The sequence below is a fragment of the Silene latifolia genome, chromosome 10 (genome assembly GCF_048544455.1).
Source record: "Silene latifolia isolate original U9 population chromosome 10, ASM4854445v1, whole genome shotgun sequence".
NCBI classification, from domain to species: Eukaryota; Viridiplantae; Streptophyta; class Magnoliopsida; order Caryophyllales; family Caryophyllaceae; genus Silene; species Silene latifolia.
In genome coordinates, this window is record NC_133535.1 from 73,694,120 (window position 1) to 73,717,484 (window position 23,365).

Here is a 23,365-nt window from a genome sequence, read left to right on the forward strand (position 1 = left end):
TTTTAATCCATCTTGCTTGTTTACTTTCATTGCTATTTAGTTTAGTGATCTTCTACTTCAAACCCCAATTGTGACACCCTTAGACACCACTAGTTGCAATAGAAATCTCATCTCAATTCCCGTCCCTTGGGAGCCGACCTTTACTTGCCTCTTTACTAATTGTAGAGTTGTTTGTGAAGTTATAAATTGTGTTTTGGTCTAGGTGCTCCTAACGACAAGTACTGAAAACTAAACCTCACGAGGGATCACGACCAAAAATGGCGCCGTTGCCGGGGACGGTGTTAAATTGATTTAGATTTTCTTGTATTGTTATTAGTTGTGTCTTTCTTTGCCTTGGGGAAGTAAAACTCCTCAAGGTCTGTTCTAACTATTTTCGAGTTGTTTGATATTTTACAAGATGGACCTTATAGATTGTTTTGTAGAGGACCACTTAAGTATACCTTTCTTAAAAGGTCCCATGCAAGCATTGGAAGCCTTGGAAGCAAGTGAGGCTAAAAATATGTATTGAGAATTGGAGGTAGATCTTTTTGAGGCCGCTCTAGCTAACAAAGAACTTACTCATGCACAATCCGAATTAGTGCATAACATCCTTGTGGAAGCATGTCAACCTATAGAAGATGAGCAATCCATCCTAGAAGACATCTTACAAGCTCAAGAGCAAGAGGAATTCGTCATGGAATTCGAATGTGATGAGATTGATGAGAATGAAGAACAAGTTGAATATGCCATGAGAATGGAATGTCTAATGGAGATGGAGCAAATTCTCAATGAACCTTCAAAGGAGGAAAGTGAGGTACAAACCCCTACTCTAAAACCCCTTCCCCCAAATTTGAAATATGCTTACCATGATGAATCAAAGACTAAACCCGTGATTGTTAATGATAGACTTGATGAGAACCAATTGGGAAAATTGCTTGATGTGTTGAAACAACATGAAAAGGCTATAGGTTATAGTCTATATGACCTTAAGGGGATAAGTCCCAACTTTTGCATGCATAGAATTCATCTAGAGGAGGACCATAGACCTACCATTCAACCTCATAGAAGATTAAACCCCCACATGCAAGAAGTTGTCAAAGGAGAGGTTATGAAATTACTTGATGCGGGAATCATATATCCCATATCGGATTCTTTGTGGGTTATCCCCGTTCAAGTGGTACCTAAGAAAGGAGGTACCACGGTGGTGACAAACGAAAAGAATGAGCTAATACCCACAAGGAAGATCACCGGTTGGCGTACGTGTATTGACTATCGAAAATTGAATTCCGCAACAAGAAAGGATCATTTCCCCTACCATTCATTGACCAAATGCTTGAGAGGTTAGCCTCCAACAAATTCTTTTGTTACCTTGACGGGTATTCGGGATTCTTTCAAATACCTATACACCCGGATGACCAACATAAGACCACCTTCACATGCCCTTATGGTAATTTTGCATATAGGAGGATGCCTTTTGGCTTATGTAATGCCCCCGCCACTTTCCAAAGATGCATGATGAGTGTCTTCTCCGACTACCTAGAGACCATAATGGAAGTTTTTATGGATGATTTTAGCGTTTATGGAAAGGACTTTGACTCATGTTTGCATAATCTTTCTCTTGTATTGCAAAAATGTGAAGATGTTAGTCTTGTTTTAAATTGGGAAAAGTGTCACTTCATGGTCAATGAAGGAATTGTTTTGGGTAATTTAATCTCGGAAAAGGGCATCGAGGTTGATAAGGCTAAGGTTGAGGTGATAGAGAAACTCCCACCTCCCGTGAATGTTAGAGGGGTGAGAAGTTTTCTCGGTCACGCGGGTTTTTATCGCCGTTTTATAAAAGATTTTTCAAAAATAGCGAAACCCCTCACTCAACTCTTGCTTAAAGATGCCCAATTCCATTTCACTGATGAGTGTGTTGAAGCCTTTAATAGAATCAAGGAAGAACTAATCTCGGCACCAATCATTCAACCTCCAAATTGGGAACTATCATTCGAGATTATGTGTGATGCTAGTAACTACGCCGTTGAAGCGGTTCTTGGCCAACGTGTAGGAAGAGCTCTTCATACCATCTATTATATAAGCAGGACTCTTGATCCCTCCCAAGTGAACTATGATACCACCGAGAAAGAGCTTCTGGCCATTGTCTATGCTTTGGACAAATTCCGTTCCTACTTACTTGGATCCAAGGTGATTGTCTTTTCGGATCACCGTGCTCTCCGACATCTCTTGATAAAGAAGGAGGCAAAACCAAGGTTGTTGAGATGGATTTTGCTTCTTCAAGAATTTGTCTTGGAAATAAGAGACAAGAAAGGAGCCGAAAATGTAGTGGCGGATCACTTGTCAAGGATCCGGTTTCATGATGAACAAGGAGAAACACCGATCAATGACTCATTTCCCGACGATATTTTGATGGCCATTCAAACACAACTTGAAAGGCACATCACCCCGTTGTTTTGTTAGAAATCTATATCTCTTTACTCAACATATTCGTATATGTTTTGTTTTAATCTAGTCATAAAATTAAAAGGTAATCTTATGCATGCAAACAATTAGTAAAAAAAGGAAGAAATCTTTATTCTTACATTGATTTTTCGGATCAAAGGGCACAAGAGAGTTCTCCTACTCTCTTGTTCTTGAGCTCTCCTTAAATGGATGAACAAAGGATACAAGTATAGTATCCCTCCCAAGGAATAATACCCAAGATATACTCTTAATAAAATTAATATTATTAATACTAGAATAACATTAATTTAAATAAAATGACCCAAAAATATTTTGTCCTCTTTGGATTTCGGTCAAGAGGAGGAAGAATAAGAAAGAAATATTTTTATCTCTCTAAAAATATTTTTATGATGTTAGAATGAATTATTTTTCACACACTTTGCATGTAGTGAATAATAGTCTAAAAAGAGCAAAAGACCCTTGGCTCTTTTCAAGGAAAACCGGGTAGGAGGGTGGGAAGAAGGCCAATGCATGAGCTTGGTGCTCTTCACAAGAGGCACTAGGTTTGCATGGCTATCTTTAGGAAAAATAATCATGTTTTCCACTAACTCAATTAACATAATATATATTGTTAATACCACCCAATATTTCGGTCCATATAGAGATAAAATGGATTCCATTTTATCTTTGTCAATTTGTCAATTTGTCACATGTCACATGTAAAATTGTTATGTATTTTTAACATATTAAAAATCAACGCATTAATAAAAAATACGTCATACACAAAATTGACTTAGTAATTCACAATTACTTGTTCCAAAATAATTTACCAATTATAAATCACAACATCTTGTATTTATAATAATTTATTCATTCAATTTCAATTGTTTCCTTAAACAATAATTTCATCCAAGTAATAAAACAATTCGATCACTTAGACCGTATCTTATTTAATCAGATTATAATGAGATACGTAAATTTTACTTCCAAAATCGTCCGTCAATTTTCAAGTAACTTAATTAACTCGTAACGTTATACGATTAATTAAATGATCAATTAAGAGTATTATCCTTTAGGTATGACCTAGGGGATCAACTGATCACCACCGTCGCACGACAGTAATGTCAAACTCTAGTCAGCCAATCATTACCGATATGTGTGGACCAGTTGACAGTAAAAATACTTCCCAATTGTATTCTTTAAAATGAGACTTAAACATGTGATCATCATGATCAACAGTTGTGATCGCATTATTGTCGGAGGACACATATTCCAACAATCTCCCACATGTCCTCGACAAGTGTGCGTCACCAATTCTCTTGTCCTATTACTATCTCCCACTCAATGCAAGGTGTCTTTCAGGTCGTACTTGCAAGTGATCATATCGAGAGTGGTTTCCTCGATCTGGAGAATAACTAATTCCGAGCGTGGCCACGCATTTCCAGTTCATTACTCCTCGAGTGGCCCTGAGATATTGTTATAACCCTGACTAGGGGTGGACAATTCCTATCGCACTCATTCCCTTCGACTAGCCACAACCATCATAACCCAAAATATGCCCATTTGACCCCATTTACGAAGGTCGTAGTAACACAAATCAAAGTTAATCTGAAACTGTGCCATCTTAGGCGAATAGTCTTTAGTCAAAAGAATCGACTCATTAGAATACTATAGTAGCTCTCGCCACGACCAGGCTATATAAATTTGCCAGAACTCTATAAGCGGTCATAAGGCCCGACAAAATGTTCCTAACAGTCTGCCTATGTGATCGACTAGTCATCTCACATGACTCTATGGCACTTGAACTTGCCATCAATCGCATCACACTCTAGTCACTTCGAGACGTCACCTCATACAAGTGACTATGGGCAAATACTATGTTAATCCGTGTTCACTTTAACGGGGTTCAATTGTCACTACAACCCGTTTGGATGTAACAATGTATAAATTAAAGATAAAAGACAAATGTGATTGTGAACATGAACAAAAACAACAATTTTATTTCATTTCAAAATCTAACAAAAACTTGGTACACGTTTAAGTCCCATGGACGCAACATGTCCATCATGCTTGGCCTGCGATAAAGGCTTGGTGAGCGGATCGGCTATGTTGTCATCCGTCCCAACCTTACAAATCGCAATTTCCTTTCTTTCAATGAAATCTCTAATTACATGATATTTTCTAAGTACATGTCTAGATCTATTACTAGACTTTGTCTCCTTAGCTTGGAAGATCGTCCCACTATTATCACAATAGAGAGTGATGGGATCATTGGCGCTAGGTACTACTCTTAGACCTTCCGTGAATTGCCTGATCCACACAACTTCCTTGGCGACTTCGATCTTTGCAATGTACTCAGCCTCCATTGTTGAATCCGCGGTCACAGCTTCCTTGAAGCTTCTCCAGCTAACGGCACTACCATTGAGCATGAAAATGAAACCAGCTTGTGATTTCATGTCATCTCTATCTGTTTGAAAACTTGAGTCCGTGTATCCATTAACACGTAGTTCAGTGTCTCCTCCAAACACTAAGATAGAATCCTTAGTCCTTCTCAAGTACTTAAGGATGTTCTTGACGGCAATCCAGTGACTCTCACCTGGATTTCCTTGATATCTACTCGTCATGCTCAAAGCATACGAGACATCAGGACGTGTACATATCATGGCGTACATGATTGATCCAACAGCGAAAGCATAAGGGATCATCTTCATGCGTTCAACATCATGGGGTTCGGAGGGAGATTGAGTCTTGCTCAATATAGTCCCAGTTACCATAGGTACCAATCCCCTTTTAGATTTGTCCATGCTGAACCGTCGAAGAATCTTATAAACATAAGACTCTTGACTTAGTGCCAATATCCTCTTGGATCTATCTCTATGGATCCGGATACCTAATATGCGTTGTGCTTCTCCTAAATCCTTCATTTGGAAGTGGTTACCTAACCACTTCTTAACGGAAGACAACATTGGAATATCATTTCCAATGAGTAGTATGTCATCGACATACAAGTTTAGGAACACAACATTGCTCCCACTAAATTTCATGTATAAACATGGTTCCTCAACACTTCGAATGAAACCATTCTCCTTTATAACATGATTGAATTGATGATTCCAACTTCTAGATGCTTGCTTAAGACCATAAATGGATCTCTTAAGCTTGCACACTTTGTTAGGATTTTTAGAATCAACAAAACCTTCGGGTTGTATCATGTACATCTCCTCTTCTAAATGCCCATTTAGAAAAGCGGTTTTGACATCCATTTGCCATATTTCATAATCATGAAATGCGGCGATCGCTAACAAAATCTGTATGGATCTTAGCATGGCTACGGGCGCGAAGGTCTCATCATAATGGAGACCTTGGACTTGGGTAAATCCTTTTGCCACTAGCCTAGCTTTGTAGACATCATCATGTCCTTATATGCCATTTTTGACTTTGAATATCCATTTGCATTGAAGAGGTCTTGCCCCTTTAGGCAAATCTACCAAGTCCCAAACTTCGTTTTCGTGCATAGAATCCATTTCGGACTTCATGGCTTCAAGCCATAAGGAGGAATTAGGACTAGAGATTGCGGCCTTGTAGGTAGCGGGCTCGTCACTTTCTAAAAGCAACACATCGAGTGTTCCATCTTCTTCGATAAGTCCCACATATCGATCAGGATGGCGAATAACTCGACTTGTTCTTCTTAGTGGGGGAGGGACAACCACGTTAGACGACGAAGGAACATCTTCTTGCGTCTCTACCTCGGTTTGTGGCTCTTGAACTTCATCAAGTTTAAAATTTCTCCCACTCTGTCTCTTAGAAATAAAGTCTCTTTCTAAGAAGACAGCCTCGCAAGACACAAACACTTTGTTATCTTGAGGTTTGTAGAAGTAGTATCCTCGAGAATTCGAGGGGTAACCTACAAAGGTGCATTTTTCAGATCTTGGGGCAAGCTTGTTGTCATTCTTTGTCTTGACGTAAGCATCACATCCCAAAATTTTCATGTAGGATAGATTAGGAACTCGTCCTCTCCACATCTCAAATGGAGTCTTTACTTTGGCCTTAGTGGGACTATTATTCAAAGATATAATTGCAGTTTGGATTGCAAATCCCCAAAACGAGTTTGGTAACTCGGTTTGACTCATCATGGATCGAACCATATCAAGTAGGGTTCGATTTCTCCTTTCGGCAACACCATTGAGTTGTGGTGTTCCAGGTGGAGAAAGTTGTGATATAATACCACAACCTTTCAAGTGTGAATCGAATTCAAGGCTAAGATATTCTCCACCACGATCGGAACGTAGTGCTTTTATCTTTTTGTCCAATTGGTTCTCTACTTTGTTTTGAAATTCATTGAATTTCTCAAACGCTTCACTCTTATGTTTCATTAAATAGACATACCCATGTCTACTCAAGTCGTTGGTGAAGGTTATGAAGTAGTCATAATTTTCACGAGCGGTGATACTCATTGGTCCACATACATCGGTATGTATGAGTCCCAATAGTTCACTAGCTCCTGTCCCTTTACCACTAAAAGGATTACGAGTCATTTTGCCAAGAAGGCAATATTCGCATGTTCCATATGATTGAAAATCAAATGGTGTAATCACATTAGTCGAAATTAATCTTTTGATGCGATTCTCGTTTATGTGACCTAATCGACAATGCCAAATGAACGCTTCACTTAGGTCACTTGATTTGAGTTTCTTTGATTGAATGTTATAGATATCATTAGTCGGATTTGAGGTCTCTAAAATATAAATGCCATTGATGGAAGAAGCTTGGCCTATAACCAAATCATTCCTTGAAATAGTACAACGATTGTTCTTAATGACAAAACAAAAACCGTCCATGTCTAGCATGGCGATTGAGATAATGTTTTTAGAGAGTGTAGGCACATAAAAACAATTATGTAAATACAACTCAAATCCGTTAGGCAAAGCTAAAACATAAGTTCCTTTGGATTCGGCTGCTACTCGAGCTCCATTTCCAAGGCGTAGATCCACATCTCCCTTGCTAAGCTTCTTCACATCTCTTAAACCCTGTAAATGATTACAAAGGTGAGAACCACAACCGGTATCTAGTACCCATGTCGTAGTGGAAGTATAATTTATATCAATAACATAAATTTCTTTAGGAATTTTACCTTTTGGAACGATGATTCCTTCCCTTATATTTCGTAAATATACGGGACAATTCCTAAGCCAATGTCCCATGCCATAGCAATAATGGCACTCATCATCAACTTGCTTGAAGTTTTTGACTTTCTTTCCCTTCTTCTTGAACTTTTTGCCCTTTGTAGCAAGAACTTGATTGCTTGAGCTCCCACTAGTTTTGGCATCTTTATCTTCCAGAGACAAAGATCCTATAGATTGTATGAGGCGGTCTTCCTGAGACGGGCTTACACGAGATCTAGTACTAGTAGGTGGTCTAGTAGAAGTGATGAAGTTAAGGTTTCCATCCGAACCTATCCCAAAATGAAGTTCTCTAGTAGTGTCGAAATCATTGTTGGAGCAAACGTCGTCAAAAACATTGTGGTATGACTCAATAGTTATCGGTGCGGTAGCGTTTGACGGATTCATTGTAATGAACTACAAATATGGAGGAAAGGAAATATTAACATTTGTCTTTTTATATCATACTTGTGAATAGATTAACAAGATATGAACATTTATATATTGACCTCTACCCAACTATTATAAATGATTCCAAGACCCAAATTCATATCAACTTAGGCACGAGATAGCCGATGAAACCCTTATTAATATAACTCGGTGGATTAACATTTAATCGATTCTACTTTTAGAACTCTTGGTCGATAAAATTACTCTAATGTTTATCTATAGCCCGGAACACATGCGACTACGGTCACGAATACTTCCGTTGAGGTCAATCCAAATTTCGAATAAATGTGTCCATCATCCAAATTCACATTAACTTGGGCACGGGATGGCCTATGAAACCCTCATCAACACGAATTCGGTGGATAGACATTTATCACCCACTTCCCCTACGTAACAAGGTTTGTACCCCGGGATGGCCGAGTGCACTCCCTTGCGAAATAGGTTTTCATGGTCTCTACTTTTTGGTAAGGCTATGTCTCAATTGTTTATTTTAGCGAGAGGTCAAGTCAATTTATTATCTATCACGTTTTAAGTGAACTAAAGCGGTGAACTACGATAATTGTAATTGACACGGTCGATAAACTCGATTAAATGATAATGCATGTTTTAGTTATGGCGATTTAGCGATGCATGCAACATATAAATAAAATGCAAAGCATAAAATAAATCCTAGTATGGCCTTCCTAAAATAGAAAATCTAATTAACTATTACATATTCGGAAACCAACTCCATTGGTCCCTTGAACTTCGGTTATGGCACGCATCTCGAGGTAACACCGTCTTTATGTATCGCCTTCTTGAATGACACCGTCTTCAAGGAACTCCGGAATAAATAAAATTACATAACAAATTACATAATTCCTATTATACATTTGTAATTGAATGAAAATAAATCTATTAAATTAGAAAACGGTGATACGAGATCACAATAAATTACAACCGAATCGATATTCCCATACATTTCGGGTAATATCAATTAAAAAACTAAGGCCATACTAAGTAAAATTACATAATTCAAAAATTACATAAAGTAAAATTATGACAATCATAAATAAAATGCAGCATTATAATATGTATGAACATGCCCAATTTTATGCTAAATCGCCTTTAAGGAGCCAATATCATATATTACACGGTTTTTACGGATTTGCGTGACTCAACGTTTTATAATCACAAAAATTACATAAATTCATATTTATGCACAAGTTAATTACCCTAACCTCTTAGGACTCAAAATTAGTCTTCACTAACTATTTGACTATAATTAACTCATATTTCTTAAAATTGTTCATTAATGGACCCAAAATTTACAACAAAATGCTATAAACTTCAAATAAATCACAAAAATTCAAATAAATTCAAAAATTTGAAATTTAAACTTATGAACATTCTGGAAAAAAATACCATGACACTCATAATGTTCAAAAACTTAGGTTAAAATATCGTAAAATTATCGGAAAAACTATGTTGCGGTTTATCGGATTTATCAATAATAATCATAAAAACATGAGAAAAATTATATTCATCAACTTTTCAATTTTAGATCTGAAAAAGATAATAAAATGCAACATGTGACGTTTTTCCTTAGTCATGGAGTATGTTTTAGTAATTATTCACTAAGTAAGTCACTATTTATGCTATTTTTCATCAAAAATCCATAAATCATGCATAAAGACTTCAATATAGCCTATTATCTTACACACATCTTGTAAAATTGCATGTGACAACATACTAAATTTCTATGACCAGATTCGAAATTTATCTCATATTAACCTATTTTTCATTTAAATTCGATTTTTATCATGAAAAATCCATATTTCGAGCATAAGAACTCCAAAAATTATGAAAATTTACAGGTCATCTAAAAAAAACATGTGATAACATATCCAAAAATCACTGGAAAATTCGAAGTTTAGCTAATTTTAGTCCGAAAATGACATTTTAATCATAAAATCACATTTTTAATGCCATTATAATATAAGATGAACAATAAAAATCCATAAATTAACCAAAATATCCTAAAAACATTTTAGGACCAGAAACTTTAACATGCATAAATTTATTTCGTGATATATCATAATAACACAAATTTACAAGTTTTATATGTTAATCGTATAACTCGGAAAAACTATAACCGATTTGCATACAAACAACCAAGGCTCTTGATACCGCTTGTTAGAAATCTATATCTCTTTACTCAACATATTCATATATGTTTTGTTTTAATTTAGTCATAAAATTAAAAGGTGATCTTATGCATGCAAACAATTAGTAAAATAAGGAATAAATCTTTATTCTTACATTGATTTTTCGGATCAAAGGGCACAAGAGAGTTCTCCTACTCTCTTGTTCTTGAACTCTCCTTAAATGGATGAACAAAGGATACAAGTATAGTATCCCTCCCAAGGAATAATACCCAAGATATACTCTTAATAAAATTAATATTATTAATACTAGAATAACATTAATTTAAATGAAATGACCCAAAAATATTTTGTCCTCTTTGGATTTCGGTCAAGAGGAGGAAGAAGAAGGAAGAAATATTTTTATCTCTCTAAAAATATTTTTATGATGTTAGAATGAATTATTTTTCACACACTTTGCATGTACTGAATAATAGTCTAAAAAGAGCAAAAGACCCTTGGCTCTTTTCAAGGAAAACCGGGTAGGAGGGTGGGAAGAAGGCCAATGCATGAGTTTGGTGCTCTTCACAAGAGGCACTAGGTTTGCATGGCTAGCTTTAGGAAAAATAATTATGTTTTCCACTAACTCAATTAACATAATATATATTGTTAATACCACCCAATATTTCGGTCCATATAGAGATAAAATGGATTTCATTTTATCTTTGTCAAATTTGTCAATTTGTCACATGTCACATGTAAAATTGTTATGTATTTTTAACATATTAAAAATCAACGCATTAATAAAAAATACGTCATACACAAAATTGACTTAGTAATTCACAATTACTTGTACCAAAATAATTTACCAATTATAAATCACAACATCTTGTATTTATAATAATTTATTCATTCAATTTCAATTGTTTCCTTAAACAATAATTTCATCCAAGTAATAAAACAATTCGATCATTTAGACCTTATCTTATTTAATCAGATTATAATGAGATACGTAAATTTTACTTCCAAAATCGTCCGTCAATTTTCAAGTAATTTAATTAACTCGTAACGTTATACGATTAATTAAATGATCAATTAAGAGTATTATCCTTTAGGTAGGACCTAGGGGATCAACTGATCACCACCGTCGCACGACATTAATGTCAAACTCTAGTCAGCCAATCATTACCGATATGTGTGGACCAGTTGACAGTAAAAATACTTCCCAATTGTATTCTTTAAAATGAGACTTAAACATGTGATCATCATGATCAACAGTTGTGATCGCATTATTGTCGGAGGACACATATTCCAACAGGTTTGCCGATTATGCCAACTATATTGTTGGAAGAGTACTCCCTCCAAATTTGAACTACAACCAAAGAAAGAGGTTCCTATTCGAAGTAAAGAGGTACTTTTGGGATGACCCAAACCTCTACAAGGAGTGTAGTGATGGGCTCTACCGGAGATGCATCCCTCAATGGAAAGTCCAAGGAATCTTGGAAGGGTGTCACTCATCACCCTACGGTGGGCACCATGGAGCAAGGAGGACCATTGCAAAAATTCTTCAATCGGGCTTCTATTGGCCTAAAATGTTTCAAGACACGAGGGAATTCATCATTCATTGTGATGCTTGTCAAATAACGGGGAATATCTCGTGGAGGAACGAAATGCCACAAAGGGGCATACTAGAGGTGGAGATCTTCGATGTTTGGGGGATCGACTACCAAGGTCTGTTTGTGACATCCAATGGGAATAAATATATCCTTGTGGTCGTAGACTACGTCTCAAAGTGGGTGGAGGCAATTCCCACTCCAAACGATGATGCAAAAACGGTCACCAAGCTCTTCAAGAAAATAATTTTCCCACGATTTGGAGTTCCTAGAGCAATCATAAGTGATGGAGGAACGCATTTTCATGAAAAGAAGCTCGCATCTCTTTTGATCAAATATGGTGTCCAACATAGAACCGGCTTGGGATATCACAAGTTTCGAATAGAGAGATCAAGCAAATCCTTGAGAAGGTTGTAAACAAGACCCGAAAAGATTGGAGCACAAAGCTTGATGACGCTCTTTGGGCTTATAGGACGGCCTATAAGACTCCCATAGGAGCCTCCCCTTACAAGCTTGTTTATGGAAAAGCATGCCACTTGCCAATCGAATTGGAGTACAAAGCTTTTTGGGCAATCCGAGCACTTAACCTTGATCTCAAATTAAGTGGTCAAAAGAGGATGATTCAAATTCAATAGTTGGAGGAACTCCGACTACAATCCTATGAGAATGCCAAGATCTACAAGGAAAGGACAAGATTGCTCCATGACAAGAGGATTAAACAAAAAGCCTTGCACAAAGGGGATAAAGTCCTTCTATTCAATTCCCGCTACCGACTCTTTCCGGGAAAATTGAACTCTAGATGGATGGGTCCCTATATGATAACCGAAGTTGGAAAATACGGGGATTTTGAAATCAAGGCGGAAGATGGAAGCAAGTTCAAGGTCAATGGTCAAAGATTGAAGCCATACTATGAGGGAGCATTTATTGGAGAGGTCGAGGTCACCTACCTCGGACCTTCTCATCCTTGAAAGAATCAACAAAAGGGAGAGTTTGGTGGAGTCCTCCCTAAACCACCACTTGTAAATATACTAACCCTCTAACTTGTATTTATAATTTTATTGCATTCCTTTAATTATAAACATAAACTCTTTCCATGAGAGTAAGTGAGGGAGGGTCACTAACGAATTTTGAATGAAGGAAGGAACCAACCTTCAAGTGTGGGGAAGCATTTATGAAAGGGAAGAAAATCAAAGGAAAATCCGCAAGTAAGGAACCCGAGCGTCTTCCTTGGAATCCGCCCGTCTTGCGGGATTCCGGGCGTCTTTAGCAGAATCCGTCCGTCCATTTAGGCTGTGAAATTGAAATTTTGGGACTGTCGAAGAATCCGAGCATCCCAGCAGAGAAGACGCTCGTCCTGAAGAACCCGCTCGTCTTTGCAGAAAGACGCCCGTCTTTTTGCCAGTGCATTTCAAGAAAGGTTCCTGCCTCAGAATCCGCCCGTCTTTGGGAAAAGACGCCCGTCTCCTTTCTTGAAAATCCGAGCGTCTTGGGCTCGAGACGCTCGTCTTGGCCGCGTCATATTTTTTTGGAAAATTAACTGTCACAGAATCCGGGCGTCTTCCCTCAAATCCGCTCGTCCCGAAATGCTGGAATCCGAGCGTCTTATGCTCGAATCCGCCCGTCTTCCTGCGGTAAATCAACCACGATTTTTCCTAATTTTATTACACCCAACCACACAATTTGTGACACATCACCCTTCCTTCCACTTGTATTATAAAAACCCACCTCCTTATGACTCCAAAGCATATCCCAATCACTCTTTTACCCCACAAAATCAAAAAGCCCCAATTTTCTAGGGTTCCAAAGGCAACATTCAATCCACAAAGAGCATCTTTATACTTTAACAAATCAAAAATTCCAGCTCAACAATCAAAGAATGCCACCAAAGGGATCTTCCTTTAGGGATAGGAGAAGACCAAGGGTAAGAGAAAGCTCTTCTACCTCCCATATCAACACATTAAGAAGGGAGCATGAAGAAATTGTGGATCTTACAAGGCTTGATGACTTCTCAAATGTTGAATTCGTCAACGATGTGCAAAGACTTGTTTTCCACTAGCTTCTTCGTAAGAACATTCTCCCTACTAAGTTTTTATGTCATGATAATTTAAGGAAACTTGGGATTTATCAATAAATGGAAGCCCTTTTTGAAGTGTTTGGTCTCTCTACCCTTTTCCACATGCATGAGCAAACTTACCGATCCCTTGTGCTTGAATTTTTGAGCTTCTTGAAGATTACAACCTTGATAGAACAATATGCATAGAATTTAGGTTGGAAAGTGTTTCAAGAATGATGACTCTAGTGGAATTTGCTAATGTACTTGGTCTCGATGTCTCGCCTACCCGGACATCAAACCGAAGAGATATAGTGTTGCACCCCTATGGAGGGCCATGACCGGCCGAGATTTCATGTACATCAAGAAGTGTCTAGCTTTCCACATTCAAAATCCTATTTTGAGACTTACTTACCGATTCCTTTCCGGCACTCTACTTGCTCGCCGAGATCCGGCAATAGTGAACGAACTTGACCTTATGTTCATGGAGTCTTATCTCAATATCCAAGGAAGGGGTGGGTACCGCTTCAATGCGCCTCTTGTGCTACTCTAAAAATGGGCAAAGTTTAGGAACGGTGATGATGATGGGATGAAACACATTGTTAATGGAGGGCTCATTATGAAGATTGCAAAGCATTTCAATCCAAAATTCAATGAGAATAATGAGTATGCTCCTCTTTCCGGAAATAGAAATATAAATGAAGACCTTCTTCTTATTCATCATCATTGGATAACCCTTGAGGAGGTTGATAAAAGGATCAAGTGGATAACGAAAGGAAGTAATCCAATCTATCTACCAATGACCGGCCTACCAAGAATCTCACCAAGAAGAGGACCTTTATCACCAATCCCATCCTACCTCATCCCTCCAAACCCAACCCAAGCAAGGCAAGCACCGCCACCTCCAAATCCCCAACAACAACAACAGCAAGAGCAACAACCTCAAGATGAGAAAATCAAAGTGCCTCCCTACCCATTTCTTTATCAACCGTACAACCATCCCAACCCCTTTATCCTTCCCCGTGATGACTTTGTAACGGGAATTCTACAAGATTTGCACTTCCGACAATATGAAGCTACCGTGGACAATTACTATGCACTCTATCCTCAATACCACGATATGATTCAAAAGGGAAAGATTAGCGAAGAGGGAGCATTTCCCTCTTGGGCACAAATGGATTTACTCTTCCCCAATTCGGAAAGGGCAAATGAAGGGGCAAACGGGCGACAAGAGGAAGGGAGCAAAAATTCTTGCGGAGGGGACACGGTGGAGCTTGGAAGTGAAGAGGACAAGTTCATGGACCCGAATACAAGTGATGCATCCAAGGAAATATGGGATAGTGATCTAGAGGGAGATGACGGCGATCTCTAAAGGATCTCTTCATAGCTAGATGGAGCGGGAGTGAGGCACCCATCTCAAGCTTAAGTGAAGTTTCCTCATCTCTTCTCTTTATTTTCGAGTTTCATGAAAGAAGTTTATGTTTTGTTAACTTGTACATTATTTGACTTTGTCTATGGTTGGAGAGTTCTAGCAACATAGAGGACTAACACCTCGGCCCCTTTGAGGTGTTCTTATTTTATTGTTCCCACTTTTGAAAATCCAAAATGACAATTTAGTCTCATGCATTGCATCTTGTGTGCATGAATTACCCCCAACTTTAGGACATTAGAAATAATGTCTATCTCGGTTTGGGGAAGTACATGCATACGCAACGGGAGGTAATCTAAATTACGCTCTCCGTCATAAATAAAAACCCATGCATCATGAAGTGTAGATTAGTATAGCATGCATGTAGTGTAGAAATCATGCATCATGTTTGCATAATTTCCCATCATTTTGGCCATTGAGGACAATGCCCATATTAGTGTGGGGATGGGGAATTATAACTTAACTTTTATTCAAAAATCCAAAAAAATCAAAAAATTTCAAAAAACCATAAAAATTTGAAAAATTTGAAAATCCAAAAACAAGTTCATTTCCTTTATAGTGTAGTCATGTTTATATTGTTGTATATACTGTGTTTGTTTTATCCTTGTTCACATTGATTGACTACACCACATCCGAGACACGAGGATATTGAAGACCGCATGGTATGATCTTTCCAATCTCCCTTTTACTCTTTATGTTAATGACTATGTGGCTTTATTTTGATTGATGCGGTATAACAATGTGAATCTAAGATTTGCATTTAGTTTATATGTCATACTAGTTGGTAGAAGCATATGCATTAGGATGTATAAATGTTAGTTGCATCATGGCATGTAGTTTGCATGATAGAAAATTTTTGTCAAACCGTCTACTTGGGAAGCTTGACAAGTGTATATAAGGCCCTAGTAGATGCTTTTTCTTCTTAAGACTTTGCTTGTTAGAATGCTTGTAAAACACCCTAGGATGTGTCATGCTAGTATCCTTTGTCCCATGGATTAAGGCCTAGTCAAGAGTACCTTGTGGTGTGATAACTTCTTGGCTACCGTTTATTCCAAGGTGACCCTTGAAACCATGCATCCATCCATCATCCATGTTCTACCACATTTATGTCATCAAAGTGAATGGGCACAAAAAGAAATCAATTTGAGTTCAAAGAAATGAAAAGTGAAAGAAAGTTTGCAAAAATTGCATCAAATGAAAAGAGGAGCAAAAATAGAACTCCTAAAGCTTCAAATATAAGCCACCCTCACTACATATAGGGTGACTTTGAAAATGTTCAAAAAAAAAAGTTGAAAAGTTGTCAAGTATTGAAATGCCAAAAATCAAAAGAAATGGCAAGTAAGTGTTCTCAAATGTTATATGCCACAAGAAATTGGGGGAAAAACAAAAACAAAGCAAACTCCCAAAGTGAAACTCAAATTCTATTGATCCCTTTATCCATCGTATCCATTTTTGTGAATGGTAGAGAGGGGACGACCCTTCTTCTTGTCTAGGCAAGAGGGGGAATTCCGCGATCCTCCAGTGTTTATAACACCATAGGGAGTCTATTCTTGACAAAAGCATTTAACGATTGAGGACAAAGGTACCCTAGCTTGACACAACTTGGAGGTGATTTATTGGTATCCTTCTAGGCTTAGTAGTTTGAAGAAATTGCATCTATGAAGGAGTGTGTACCCTTGAATTGCTTCCCTTGCAGATAATTTCCGCTACTTAGATGAGGAAAGTGGCTATTCTTTTGTAGATGCATCCATCACTTGATTTTGTGTGCTTAATGTTTGGATGTGTCGCCATTTTGTCAAGACCCACCTTGCCTTGCAAGAAGGCATCCTACCTCATGGTTGTCTTGTTGTGAGTTGAAGGGGCGGAGTGAGACCCGCTAATTGTCTCATATCGGCTATGTTATTAGATTAGTTTAAATAATGGTCCTAGTCTTTGTCACCTCTTTACTCAGGACGAGCAAATGTTCGGTTTGGGGATATTTGATGTGACCATAATTAGAGCATATTTAGTCCCCGAATTAGCCTTGTTCCAATGCTTTTTAGTGCATATTTGGGTCATTTATTGTCTTTAGTTCTTTGTTTTGCATATTCTTTGAGGTTTTGTGTCCTTGGTAGGAAAGGAGTGCAAACCTTGCATTTTCATGGCAAAATGAGGCTAAATTGATTGAATGCAATGACCAAGCATCAAGGAGAGACAAGATTAGAAAGCCTTTGTACATACTATAGTAGATGGGCAATGATGAGAAAAGATCCTTGCATCCCTGAGGAAATCCTCAAGGATTTTATGAAGAAAAAGGAAGAAAAGAAGAAGGAAGGAAACTGTCAGACAATCCGTGCGGATTGCCCTGAAGACGCCCGTCCCTCACCACAATCCGAGCGTCTTCCTCCACAAGACGCCTGGGTAAAAGCTCCACAAGACGCCCGTCTTCCCCTCAGGACGCCCTTCCAGGAACGCCCAAATCCGCCCGTCCCGTGCTAAAGACGCCCGAATTCCCAGACAATTCCATTTCGTCTTCTACAAGCTTCAAGGAAGGATGCACATCTTTTTCTAAGACCGGCGAAAAAGAGACCGGAGTCTCCCTAGAGACCGGCGATTCCTCAAGGACTTAATCGTCATTTAAGCCCTTAGTTAACCCTAATTTATGTACCTAATCCCCACTATAAATACCCCATTAGTCTAATTAGAAGAGCATGTTCTTCTTAGAAATCTTTAGTGTAGTTAATATCAATTAAATATCTCTTTAATCTTGTAATCAACATTTAATCAAGTTTTAATACAAGTTTTATTTCCTTAATCTCTCTCTTGTTCATCCTTTATTTTGGGTAATTGAAGATTATTTGGGTTATTATTGGGAGATTGACAACCTTCCAATCAAACATCAAGTACTTCTTTTATTCTTTGCTTTATTATTGGAATCATTAGTAGGTATAATTCTCTTAATCCTTTTTTTAATTATTGTTAATTACTTTCATTTATTCATCATGTTTCACTTTGTTGGTAGGATTGACAACCTTGCTAGCATGTTCAACATGATAATGAGTGAGTAGTTTCCTTAGCTAGGGTTAATGGGTAATTAGGGGAAACCAACATGGGAAATGATTCATGCTTAAATTAATATTCTTTCATAGTTTATTTGCTTGCTTGTTGTGATCTCAACTTATGCACATGTTATGTTTGATGAAATGCGAGCCTATGAATCCTTGCATTTTTTACCCATCACCTATCTTTTCAATGAGACTTGTAAGACATAACCCAACTCGAGTCTCATTAGACCATGCATATAGTTGAGTAGGGAAGATTAAGTCGACTTGTAGGTGTTGTACAATATAATCGATTCGGCTCTGGGATCCAAACTTTCCTAGGATTGTAAGATATAAACCAACTCGATCCATCACAACAATAATTGCTTGCTTATAACTTGAGAATATGTTTGTATGATCAATTCCCATAAATCCCCTATGACCCCATGACACCCTTGTGCTTTTTATCAATTGTTTACATCCCTTTTAATCCATCTTGCTTGTTTACTTTCATTGCTATTTAGTTTAGTGATCTTCTACTTCAAACCCCAATTGTGACACCCTTAGACACCACTAGTTTCAATAGAAATCTAATCTCAATTCCCGTCCCTTGCGATCCGACCTTTACTTGCCTCTTTACTAATTGTAGAGTTGTTTGTGAAGTTATAAATTGTGTTTTGGTCTAGGTGCTCCTAACGACAAGTACTGAAAACTAAACCCTACGAGGGATCACAACCACCTTTTAATTCCTCTTGTATGTCAAAAATTTCAGTCCTTGTTTCAGAATCAGACAGTTCGTTGCACTGTTCAGTTTCGAGTCCTTTTTCAAAATTTCGAGTCGTAGTAGTTTTACTTCAATTGGTTATCAGAGCTTTGGTTAGTTTAACACAATTCCATTATTGTGTTAGTCTTGAGTCAAGCCTTATGAGTCCTATAAATATCCTAACCACATCACAAAATCACAAAACAACCATGAGTGAAACTAGTGAGGAGAGAATACTTGGTCTTGAGACAAAAGTAGACCGATTAACAACAAATATGGATTTAATATTGGAATCCATAACTACCATGATGATAAATGTTCCAACACCACCAAGGAACCAGGGAAGACCACCACCTCACCGTGGTAGAGGACCTGGCCGAGGGCTTGGAGCAAGGGACGAAGAGGCCGACCATGAAGAGGAGAACTTACACTCGGATGAAGGGGGTTCCTTTATAGAAGCTGAGCAAGAAGAGCATCCTAAAGATCTAAAGGTAGACATTCCGGACTTCCATGGTAGTTTAAATCCCGATGACTTACTAGATTGGTTTAGGTCAATTGAAAGAGTCTTTGAATTTAAATCATACATGGATGCTAAGTCATTCAAGGTTGCCATTTTAAAATTAAAAGGTTATGCATCTCTTTGGTATGAAAACATGAAAAACAAAAGGAAGATGGATGGTCAAGAACCCATAAAGTCTTGGTCAACGTTGAAAAAGAAGCTTAGTGATAAGTTTATTCCCAAAGAGTATACTCAAGATATGTTCATTAAACATACTCAACTAAAACAAGATCAACAACAACTTGAGTCTTACATTAGGGACTTTAACCAACTCACTTTGCAATGTGAAATCAATGAGAAACCGGAACAAAAAATTGCTAGATGTGTGGTCATTTGATGAGGCCGTCAACTTAGCCATGAGGGTGAAAAGGGCGGGTAAGAGTAAGACCCCCACGGCCAAACCTACGGCCATGACAAGCCACTACCCTGAACCACTCACACCCGAGACCAAAACCAATGACAACCCAACCACACTACCAAAAACACCTTACTTTGACAAAGGAAAAGCACCTGAAACCACACAAAGAAAAACCATCAGCCTTATAAAAGGTTTCCAATGCCAAGGTTATGATCACTTTGCCAAAGATTGTCCAACTCAAAGAGCCTTTAGTAGCTTTGAAGTGGTTCATTGGGGAGAGGATGAGATTCTTGTGTGTGATGAGAGTGGGACCGAAGAAGAAAGTGAGAAAACCGAATTGGTAATACCGGATTCGGATCTCAGCTTAGTCATTAGGAGGGTATTGCATACACAACCCCAACCATTGGAAGTGGATCAAAGACAACAACTCTTTAGGTCTAGGTGTACAATTGAAGGAAGGGTGTAATACTCCGTATTTATGAGTCTTGGGGTACTCTATCGAGTAGGCCTTACTCTGTCGAGTAAGGGAGTTTTGCGAAATAAAATAGTTTCTGACCTGTTGGGTACTCGATCGAGTAACTAGGGTACTCGATCGAGTAAGGGGGTACTCGATCGAGTAGCCTTGGGTACTCGATCGAGTAGCCGGTTTACGGGGAGTTTTTCTCGGGTTTTGTTAATTATGCGATTAAGATATATAACCTTCTGTCATTGTTTCTAAATCACTTTTGCAAAACCTAATTTACTGTTTAAGAGAGAAGGCAAGTACGTTCTTAATCCTAATCGCATTGTTAACAAATCCCGGAGCTTGAGAGGTCGGATTCCATCGTTCTTTATACCTTTGTGATCCTTGCGTCGAGGGTAAGATATGCATACCAATTTTATTGTATTTCGTCAAGTTTCGTTAAACCCTAATTTTGGGATTGGGGGTTTTTATGATTTGTTAAGGTTAGATTGTGATTATGTGATTATGTGATAGGAGAAGGATTTGTAAAGGAGAGGTTTTGAGACAAATTTTGCTAGATCGTCGATGATTGTGTTGCTTTCCACGTAGGATTTCCTACTCAGTATTAGTCCCATAATGGGATGATTGTTGATGTGTTGAGATTGATTATTTGATATAGTAATTGTATTGTGACTACCGTGATTGTGATTGTACACGTTGATAGTTTCGACGGTTGTTGATATTGTGATTGTGATTGGTTGTCTATGGTTCTCGAGATGCGTTCTCGGTTGAGTGGAGTCACTTGCGGGAGTGACTTCACGCCCTAGTTTCGCCCTTCGTGGAACCCGCCACGGAAGGGGATGTGCACATTAATGGACAGGGTTATCGCTCACTATGTGGAGTGGGGATTTGGTGGGTACGGCTGCGGTCCCCCATCGGGCAGGTAATGGTCCAAAGTGGACGATCGATGATTGAGATGATTGGAGTTGGTTGGTTGTGTATGTGTGACGGTTAAGTTTGTCTTTATCTTATTGTATATATATATGGTGAATTGTGTGATTAGTACTGACCCGTTTAAATGTTTTAAAAACTGTGGTGATCCATTCGGGGTGGTGAGCAAAGGTGCTTGTGTATATCTTGGATACGCGTGGGATCTAGTCAGGGGATGGAGTCATCACATATCGTAGTCTTTAGTCTTCCGCCGTGTTTGTTAGGGCGGTTCCTTTCGGTTGGTTTATAGTTTAAGAGCAAATTGTATTTTGCTTACGCTTGGTTTTGTTATGTAATCACTTAACTTGTTGAATAAAGTATGTTTCTTCATTGTCTTATGATTATCATGCCTCGGGTAACCGAGATGGTAGCATCCTTATACCTGAGTGGTCCTGGTAAGGCACTTGGAGTATGGGGGTGTTACAAATGGTATCAGAGCGATGATCCTGAAACCTGTAACCAATGAATCTAATGAATCTAGGGAGTCAATTAAAATGAACCCGGGGTAAAGGTTGTAGGAGCTAATGCAAAGACTTGGGAGACGTCCTAAAGTCGCGAACTCGCCCTACAATTTTGAACCGGTCACCATGGGATATGTGTCGGGATCGTTATGTGCTTATTGTGTGCTGTGTGTATCTATGTAGTAGTATGTTGTATGAATTGATGGATGAAAGATGGTAATGACGTGAATTGTATGTTGGTTGATTGTAAAGCATGAAATTATAATTATTGATACATGTAATTTGACATGTTATAATTATGTAAGGAAAAGTGTTTTGTCTATATATATATATATATAAAGCGATGTGTAAGTATACATGTTGTTGTTGTCGTGTTGAGTAAAAGTACGTAAGGTTGGGAGTGTGAATTGAACATGTCTTTGGGTGAATATGTTGAACGAATATGGTGGATAAATATGTGGTATGATGGATGAATTAGTGGGAAAAGATGAATCATCGTGGTATGGTAACATGGTTCCGATTAAGCATGTTATATAATGAAAGTTATTTTATGATGTTGTTATGCTAGTAACATGTGAATAGGGGACTTGATGTCATGTATTTGTGATTTTGTTTACGGAAAAGTGATAGAATAAAAACATGTGGGTAAGTCATAATTGGCAAGTTAGATAAATTATGTGCATGATGAATGTTGTTGCTTGGCTTTTGAAAATAGTAACATATGATTATGAATACTGGTTTTATGAGTTTTGGACTGGTTTTGTTTGCTTGGTTGTTGTTTAAGCTATTTGGAAGTAAAAATCAAATAGTTATGTCGTCTGATTACAACAAAGTTGTCTTTAAACTGTTATAACTTGAGATGCATAAATGATTTTAATGTGATTCCAATTGGAGGTGATAGCTTGTCCTTTTACGATTCTAACGATAGGTCACACGCCCAAAACGACCAAGTAATGAGTGAGTTATGACTGTTTTACGAAAACTGGACAGTGCTGAGAAATGCGTAGGTACTCGATCGAGTAGCTTTGGTACTCGATCGAGTGGGGGTACTACTCGATCGAGTACGCGCTTACTCGATCGAGTGTCCCTGGTAATTTGTTTTACGTGCTTCTGATCTTCACCTACTCGATCGAGTAAGTCCTTTACTCGATCGAGTGGCCTGTACTCGATCTAGTGACCCCTGTTTTGGGTCATATGCTTATCTTTTGACATTTGTTGCATATTATGTTTAATTCAAAGGTAATATTTTGCTTCTTTATGCACCGTTTTATATGTATATTGATCTTGATGCGTAAGTTACCCAATCTTATGGTGTAGTGAGTGGCACCTGTGGTGAGTAGGAGTTCGGTGGGAGGACATGAGTTCTAGGTGTTGTGATAGATAGTGGAAAAAGAAAAGGGAGATTGGTATGGCTTAATTGAGGCATAGAGCATGTTTTGTGAGACGGGATGAGTGATATGATTGTGTGTTGAGTAATGTAAGAATAAGTGAATGTGGGCAAAGAGTGATGCAAGTTTAAGGAACGTG

The 23,365-nt window shown here is 38.1% G+C and overlaps 1 pseudogene; it reads left to right on the plus strand.

Moving 5' to 3' along the window:
• Positions 1-23,365, plus strand: part of LOC141607775 (uncharacterized) — a 152,135-nt pseudogene that overhangs the window by 3,884 nt on the left and 124,886 nt on the right.